General features: G+C 36.6%; 1 protein-coding gene across 1 annotated transcript in view; it reads left to right on the top strand.

Annotated features, from left to right (window-relative positions):
- The first annotated feature begins 3918 nt into the window (after positions 1 to 3918).
- The window catches only part of LOC107695689 (RNA binding protein fox-1 homolog 3-like), a 304812-nt gene continuing 299354 nt past the window's right edge, over positions 3919 to 9376 (top strand). The window contains exon 1 of the mRNA XM_016495693.1: positions 3919 to 3955. The gene's annotated coding sequence lies outside the window, so the exon portion shown is untranslated. The remainder of the gene's footprint in view (positions 3956 to 9376) is intronic.

Below are 9376 nucleotides of genomic sequence, written 5' to 3'. Positions count from 1 at the left end.
TGTTCCTCAGTAAGCGAGGCAGTCGACAGGTTCACAGCTTCCAGCCCGAGGCCGCGCCAGAGTCTTGTCAGTAATTACTTCCCATGTCACTCTACGACACGTCAACCTCCACCAACTTAACCCGGCCTGAACCAACCTAAACCAGCCACAACCACTTCAAGCCGGCCTCAGTCCACTTCCAGCACTCTCAACCAAACACAACCAGCCCTAACACAAATGAGCTTTTTCTTCCAGTTCCAGTTTTTTTTTTTATTATTATTAAAAGTTCACATAAAGTTTTAGTAATTTTGTGATGTGATTTTGGCATTTTATTATTTTTCCTTTTAATATTTTTATTTAGCTTTGATTTATATTTATATCAATTTTAGAACACCATATTTCAAGTTTTTAAAATATGTTTTTCCAAATTATTTTAAATTATAACTTTAAATAAAATAGTTTTTACTATTTTATTTTGAATGAGCTTTTATTTAATTTTTTTCCAGTTTATTATATATATATATATATATATATATATGTGTGTGTATGTATAGCTTTAGTTTATATTTATTTCAGTTTTAGTACTTTAATGTATTTTCTCATTTTCTTTTCAAGTTTTTTTTTGTTTATTCATTCATTCATTATTTCAATTAACGAAACAGATTTGTAATAGTTTTTGTTTTAAAGTCATGATGAAATCAAAATAGACAAATCTTTTTAGTATATGTTTATTATATTTGTTATATACTTTATTATTTTTATTATATTCCAGTGTTTAAGGTCCCACCCTACATTTTTCTGTCGTTCTCGCTCGAGAAGCCATTTTATTCGAATATTTCCATTTCACGTTGCCTTTAACAAAACTGTTTCAAACCTGTGTTGACTAACCTAAACCAGAACGAAACCAGCCTAAACTGAACTACATCTTCTTGTTTCACATTCGTTCGCACAGAAAATAACATTCTGTCATCATTTACTCTTCCAAACCTGTACAATAATTTGATAATTTGAGATATGTCCCAGCGTTTCTTGTCCATACAGTGTAAGTCAATGGGGTCCAAAGTTGTTTGGCTCCCAAACATTCTTTAAAATTATCTTATTTTGTGCTCATTATGAAAGGCAAACATTGAGATCTGCATGCTAACATCATCACAGTTATCAACTCATCCGCTCTGTGTGTGTTTATGTTGACATCGGGGTCACAGGTTAAACTCTCTTTTGCCTTATCGATGCGAGATTGATCTTCAATCTGTCATCGGGCCTCTCGTTCATCATGCAGATGCATTGTGGGTAATTTAATAAAGGCGAACAGAGCGGCAGAATGATTCCAATAAAACACTGCGCCAAATATCCACGTGTTTATTTCACAGATCAGAATCTACTGTCGAGTCTGTCTGGGTTTATTTCCGTCTGGTTTACTAACATGCATGTGTGTGTGTGTTTGTGTGTGTGTGTTTTCTCGCTGTGTTCTTGCCACAGGCTGGCGGACTTGGCTGAGAGAGAGGTGAATGCCAAGTGTGTATGTTTGCAGACATGCATATGTTTGTGCAGGTGTGTGTGTGTGTGTGTGTGTGTGTCTGTGTCTGTGTCTGTGTGTGTGTGTGTGTGTGTGTGTGTGTGTGTGAATGTATGGGCCCCTCCGGGAGCTCCAGCCAATGAATCACGGGTTACTTCATTGTTCTCGGATCATAACACACCTCTAATTGGCAATTCCTCTTTTTAATTGAATTTGGATCCGTTTAGGACGATAACACGGCTGTGTGAGTGTGTGCGATTTGGGAATCTCACATTCTCTTTCGTGCTGCTTTATCTCTCTTTTATTGTCTTTTTCTCTCTTTCTCTCTGTACTCTTACTTTACAAAGTGATCAGATGCATGATTTTTACCTGCTGGACGATAAAACAGGTGGAAAAATTCACACAGACGGAGACGCATCTAAATGCTAGAAAATCACAACTACTGTTCAAATGTTCAGAAATTAATACTTTTGTTCAGCAATGATGCATTAAATTGATGGAAAGTGACTGCAAAGACTTTAATAGGGTTACAAAAGGTTTCTATTTCAAATAATGCTGTTCTTTTGAACATTCCACTCATCAAATAGTTCTGAAAAAATGTAATTTGTCAATGATTCCACAAAAATATTCGGCAGCACAACTGTTTGTTTCTTGTCCATACAGTGTAAGTCAATGGGGTCCAAAGTTGTTTGGCTCCCAAACATTCTTTAAAATTATCTTATTTTGTGCTCATTATGAAAGGCAAACATTGAGATCTGCATGCTAACATCATCACAGTTATCAACTCATCCGCTCTGTGTGTGTTTATGTTGACATCGGGGTCACAGGTTAAACTCTCTTTTGCCTTATCGATGCGAGATTGATCTTCAATCTGTCATCGGGCCTCTCGTTCATCATGCAGATGCATTGTGGGTAATTTAATAAAGGCGAACAGAGCGGCAGAATGATTCCAATAAAACACTGCGCCAAATATCCACGTGTTTATTTCACAGATCAGAATCTACTGTCGAGTCTGTCTGGGTTTATTTCCGTCTGGTTTACTAACATGCATGTGTGTGTGTGTTTGTGTGTGTGTGTTTTCTCGCTGTGTTCTTGCCACAGGCTGGCGGACTTGGCTGAGAGAGAGGTGAATGCCAAGTGTGTATGTTTGCAGACATGCATATGTTTGTGCAGGTGTGTGTGTGTGTGTGTGTGTGTGTCTGTGTCTGTGTCTGTGTGTGTGTGTGTGTGTGTGTGTGTGTGTGTGAATGTATGGGCCCCTCCGGGAGCTCCAGCCAATGAATCACGGGTTACTTCATTGTTCTCGGATCATAACACACCTCTAATTGGCAATTCCTCTTTTTAATTGAATTTGGATCCGTTTAGGACGATAACACGGCTGTGTGAGTGTGTGCGATTTGGGAATCTCACATTCTCTTTCGTGCTGCTTTATCTCTCTTTTATTGTCTTTTTCTCTCTTTCTCTCTGTACTCTTACTTTACAAAGTGATCAGATGCATGATTTTTACCTGCTGGACGATAAAACAGGTGGAAAAATTCACACAGACGGAGACGCATCTAAATGCTAGAAAATCACAACTACTGTTCAAATGTTCAGAAATTAATACTTTTGTTCAGCAATGATGCATTAAATTGATGGAAAGTGACTGCAAAGACTTTAATAGGGTTACAAAAGGTTTCTATTTCAAATAATGCTGTTCTTTTGAACATTCCACTCATCAAATAGTTCTGAAAAAATGTAATTTGTCAATGATTCCACAAAAATATTCGGCAGCACAACTGTTTTCAACATTGATAATAATCAGAAATGTTTCTTGAGCAGCAAATCAGCATATTATAATTGATTTCTGAAGAATCATGTGACACTGAAGACTGGGGCAATGATGCTGAAAATTCAGCTTTGATCACAGGAATAAATTATATTTTACAATATATTCAAATAGCAAACAAAGTTATTTGAAATAGTAATATTATTTCACAATATTACTGATTTTACTGTATTTTTAATCAAATAAATGCAGCTTTTGTGAGCAGAAGAGTCTTCTGTCAAAAATCTTAGCGACCCCAAACTTTGAACAGTAGTGTGTGTGTATATATTGAATCTTTTTTCAGTAGATTTCAGAGCCAGAACTATTAGTTTCAGAATGTGTGACTGCATCACCTCAAACACTAACACTAATGTTCACTGATCTGTTTGACGTGAGATCATCTTTCTCTCCATCTACACACACGCTCCCTCTCATGGAGCAACAGACCAATCATTCTCTCTCTTTCTCTCTCTCTCTCTTTGTGTGTCTCTTCTCCTTTTCTCTCATTCTCCCACACACGCTCTCTCATTCCTGCGCTGTCCTTGTTTCCAGACTGCCGTGTGTTTCCTGCAGCTCTTCATCAGAGGAAGAGGAGGAGGGAGATACCCTGCGGACGACTTCACTGAGGAGATCACACCCCTCACACACACACTGTGAGTACAGAAACACACACACACACATGCTGACCACTGGCTGAATCTGACCGCTGCTAGATTCTGCTTTCTGCTCGTTTGTGGAGTTTATTCCCAGAGGAAAACGTTATTGCTCAAAGGTTTCTCTTTCAAAGATCAGGAGCTTCAGTTTGCAGGAATAAAAAGAGACTCAGATGAGTCGTCATCCAGTTAGAGTCTAGAGCTGTCAAACGATTGTGGAGAGCAGCTCGGTTTATTTGATGAGAAATGTTTGAGTTCATATTGAGATCTTTGACTTGATTGCAGACTTCTTGGCACGGTTTGAGATCTCTTCTGAAGCTTTAGAGGAGACACATGTGAGATTACTGCGGGGTCTTTTTCTCAAGAGAAACATTTGAAAAGCAAAACTCTGGAGTAGATTACTAGGGTATTTTTGTCAGGAGAAACATCTGAGAAGCAGGTGACTTCAGCAAACATTTCCATTTAATCTCATATAAATCTAATATGTTAATATAGGAGAAACAACTGAGACAATTAAAAGATCTCATTTGCTGTCTTTCTTTCCAGTTTGAGTGTTTCTGGAACTTAAGAGATTCACTGAGGAGATCGTTAGAGAAACGTTTTATTGCTCACTTATGTCTTAGTTTTAGCTCAGATGTTTCTCCTAAAATCTGTTGGGAGAAAGAACATTTTGGTAAATCTGAGCACAGTTTGAGACACTGTGGAGATCTATTTGTAAAACTCTAAAGGAGATGTATGAGATTACTGGAGGCTTTTTCTTAAGAGGAACATTTGAGAAGCAGGTGGTTCAGTAAAAGTCTCCAGTTAATCTCATCGAACACTGTTTGAAAGCTTTAGTGGGGACACGTGAGATAACTGGGCCCTTTTTGTCAGGAGGAACATCTGATAAGCAGGAAGTGCTTTGCTGAAGTCTCAATTTAATCTCATTGAAATCTAGTAGAAACAAATGAGACATTAAAGAAATCTCATTTGTTATTTGTCTTTGAAATGATAGTGTTTTTGGATCTAATGATGAGAGATCAGTAATCAGAGTGTAAAGTTTTAATACTGACCTCTGAGATATGTCCCAATATCATCTCAGATATTTCTCCTAAAATCTATATGGAGACAGAAAATTTTGATAATAGCCAGATTATGTGATCTTGAGAGAATTTGATTAGAAATGTTGGGGTTTGCATTGGGGTCTCTGACTTTTGCAGACTTTGGTCTCTTGGCTAATCAGAGTTGAGATCTCTTCAGATGTTTCTCTTAAAATCTTTTGGGAGAGAGGAAATATGGATAGCAGCCAGATTATTTGATCTTGAAAGAATTTGATGAGAAACGTTTGAGTTCACACTGACATCTGTGACTTTTGATGACTGACTCTGGTATCTGAGCACAGTTTGAGACATGGTTGAGATCTCTTTGAAAACTCTAGAGTAGATCGCTAGGGTCTTTTTTGTCAGGAGAAACATCTGAGAAGCAGGTGACTTCAGCAAGCGTCTCCATTTAATCTCATTGAGAAACAATTGAGAAATTAATTAGATCTCTCAGAATTTATGTTGCAAGACAGTGATCAGAGGAACGTTTTATTGCTCAGTTGTGTCTCAGTATCAGCTCAGATGTTTCTTTTTTGACTTTGGTGTCTTGGCAAATCTGAGCAAAGTTTGAGACATTATTGAGATCTCTACTTAAAACTAGAGAAGATGTGTGAGATTATTTCAGTCTTTTTTTTTTTTGTCAGGAGAAACATCTGAGAAGCAGATGACTTTTGCTTGAGTCTCAGTTTAATCTCACTGAGATCTAGGAGAAAAAATGTAGGCATTTTAGAGATCTACTTAGTTGTTTTTCCTTTCCAGTTTGGTTATTTCTGGAAGTTATGTTGCAAGACAGTGATCAGAGGAACATATTATTCCTCAGTTATGTCTCAGTATCAGCTCAGATGTTTCTCCTAAAATCTGTTTGGAGAAATAACATTTTGATGACTGACTTGAGTTGAGTATCTCAGCAAATCTGTACACAATTTGAGACATTGTTGAGATCTCTTTTGAAGCTCTAGAGTGGATTACTGGGGTCTTTTTTTCAGGAGAATCATCTGAGAAGCAAGCGTCTTCAGCAAAATCTCCATTTAATCGCATTAAAATGTACAATAAACTGTTTATTTTTGCTATTTCCTTTTCAATTTGAGCGTTTCTGCAGCTTATGTTGAGAGATCAGTGATCAGAGGGATGTTTCATTGCTCAGTTCTTCTCAGATGCTTCTCCAAAAATCTACTGGGAGAAAGACAATATATATCACAGCCAGACTATTTCATCTGTGGAGATTTTGATGAGAAATGTTTGAGTTCGTATTGAGATTTCTACCTCCAGTCGTTTCCCATTGCATCCCTTTGCCGTTCAGAAGAAACACTTGAGATCTAATCTGTGATTTGTCAGGATGTTTTAGTGCTTCATCTCTAGCGAACTCCTGAAGCTTAGCGGTTTTCCTCTTCGCTTTTATCTCTGTCTGGTGAAAGCCGTGAGTTTGCTGAATATCTGCTGACCTGTTCGCCGCCGGAGCTCGTGTTTCAGAAACGTGAAGCGTCTGTTCGCTGAGTCTGTGAGATGCTCTCTCCGTCAGTCTCTGTGTTTGTCTCTCAGACAGATTGCCGCGTCTCTGGAGGATAGTTGTAGTGTATTAAAGCGCCCCGTGCTGCTTTACACACCATCTGCTACAATGGCACAAGAAACTCACAGAGAAACAGAGAGCAGAAACAAGACGATAGGAGAGAAAACCTTCAATCGTTCATTGCTTATGCGCTGTTTAAAACAGACAGTGATGAAACGCAAAGGTTTGACCTTTATTGGGTTTATTTTTAGGCCGTTCATAAGCAGGAATCATCAGAACATCTCATTACGGTGCAGCTTAATGACTGTTTCCAACGGCCCAGCCATTGACAGAAGACTTCATTTTGTGTTTCATATAAAGAGAATCAGAGGAGGGGAGATAAGGCGAGACAAGAGAGGAGATGAGATCCATCAAGTTCATGATTTCTCCGTCTCGCATGCAGGTGGTTGGGCTGCTTATGGAAATATCAGGTGAAATTAAATTAGTCCTCTAGTAGGTATATGAAAGTTCTCCATCACAGAGGGGTGAGATGGTGTTGGTGCTGGAGTGAGTGTTTCCTTCACAGTTTTATACAGTAAAGCTGTGCACACACACACACACACACACACACACACACACACACACACACAGTGTAACTGATTATTAGACAAGCCCGAGCAGCGTTCACTATAAATGTGCAGCTTTGGTTCTCTCAGGCCACTATACTCTGAGACAGTACAATAAAGCAGGGGATTATGGGAAAGGAAGAATTAACTGTTGGTTCTGCTTACGTCATGCTAGACAGCAGAGTTGCTGTTTTCTGATGAAATCATTTCATGTTTAGGAATGTTAGTTCTTTATGGTCTTTCTGTTAGTTCTCTATTTGAAGATCTTAATTACAGTCCTTCAGATTAATCATTATACTGTCGATATTTAATGTTGTATATTTATTATAATCAGTGTATATTTTATTTATTTTTTTAATAGTTGATTATTTTAGATACATTATTCAATTTATTTACATTATAATTTATTTTGATCGCTATTCATTTATTTACTTATACATTTATTTCACTTCAAGTAATAAAGCAGCAAGTTGTCTTAAGTATAACTTAATTTAAATTATAAATATTTTACATTATAAATGAAATACATCATTTAATATTTTATTAAATGTTATGTATGTATGTGTTCATTTATGTTATTTCCTTCATTGTAGTTAATGAATCAATAGTGTAATTAAAAATGGTTTAAGTTGTATATATTAAAGTTGTAAGATTTTTTATTTAATATAATTGTTTATTTTATTTCATTTTTAATTTAATTTAATTTAATTTTATATTATTTTATTATTTCACCTATAAGGTAATGAAGCAGCAGGTTGTCTTAAGTGTAATTTAATTTAAAGTATTAATTTGAAATATTTGTTTTTACCATTCATCGCGCCGGGACACGGCATCAACAGTATCGTGAGGGGCGTAACATTTCCGTCTCACACTTGAGGTATTCGGCCAATCACAGCACACTGGATAGCTGGCCAATCACAGCACACCTTGCTTTTTCAGACCGATGAGCTTTGTAAAAATCGACGCGTTTCAAAAAAGCGGGGCATAGAGGAGAAACAATAATGTACAGTATGTGGAAAATAATGTTTTTTTAACTTTAAACCGCATAAACACATTTCATTACACCAAATACACAAAATAATGTTCTTTTTAGCAGCATCATATGACCCCTTTAACAAGTGTAATTTAATTTTATTTAAATCATACAATATTTAAATGGTAAATTAAATATTTAATTTAATCCATATTTTGAATTAATTAATTAATTAATTTGTTTATTTCCTTCCTTCCTTCCTTCAGTTCTGTGAATAATGCAGCAGGTCGTCTTTACTGTAAACTCAAAACTGATTGTGATCCATTATTGCTGTGAACCAAATAATGTAATATATATTGTATATATAATAATGTTATATTGTAAATAATGACTTGATTTCATTATTAGAATGTTATGCATTATAACTGGATAACTGAATTGTGAATGTTAACCCATGTGGCCTTGGTGACATCAGGAAGAGAAAGTTTCAGGGGAAATTTTACATTTTAGTGGACAAAAATATCATTAAATCATTTATTTAATAAATGAAGTTTTTATTATGCACCAAAGACTTTCATTGGGAAAATGGTGCTAATTTAACGGTGTAGCATAAAACATTTTATTGCATGACTCTCTGGCATTCTGGATTCTGATTGGTCAGTCTGCTGCTGTCTCTAGTTCTAGTTTAGTTTAGAGTTAAACAAAGTTTTGTCAACACATCTGCTAGCTGTTAGCATCACAGTGTGTTTCCTCTCTGGCATGTTAATAACTGCGACTGGATCGAGGTATCTGTCAATTCCCATTCGACGCAGAATAATTGTTGAGTTATTAAATTCATAAATGTCTACAGGAACCTGAGATTTCTCGAGAGATAAAAGCAGCAGAGAGAGAGTTTCACCTGTCAGCGAATGCGCTCATCACCGTCGCCGCAGGAAATGAGATCAGCGGCCTCCTCCTGACAGCAGCATTTTAAAAACACAGACGCGCCATCATTCCATTCGCCTCCGACACGCGCCGGTGTTACTGACTGCAGAAATACTGCCTTCATTACCAGCTCCATCACCCTCTGTTTCCATGTTTACAGCTGCACAACCTGAACTACACAGTGTACACCTTCAACTTACTGGATCTAATGATGAAAATATAAAACTTGTTTAACGTTCATTTTTAATGAATCAATTTGAATTAGTTTCTAATAATTTTTTTAATAATATTAATTTGTATTCATTCATTCAGTATTACACACACACACACAAA

Source organism: Sinocyclocheilus anshuiensis, unplaced genomic scaffold, assembly GCF_001515605.1.
Source record: "Sinocyclocheilus anshuiensis isolate Anshui unplaced genomic scaffold, SAMN03320099.WGS_v1.1 scaffold1075, whole genome shotgun sequence".
Lineage (NCBI taxonomy): Eukaryota > Metazoa > Chordata > Actinopteri > Cypriniformes > Cyprinidae > Sinocyclocheilus > Sinocyclocheilus anshuiensis.
Note: the sequence above shows the minus strand (reverse complement) of the source record. Positions and strands in the feature narration are given on the sequence as shown.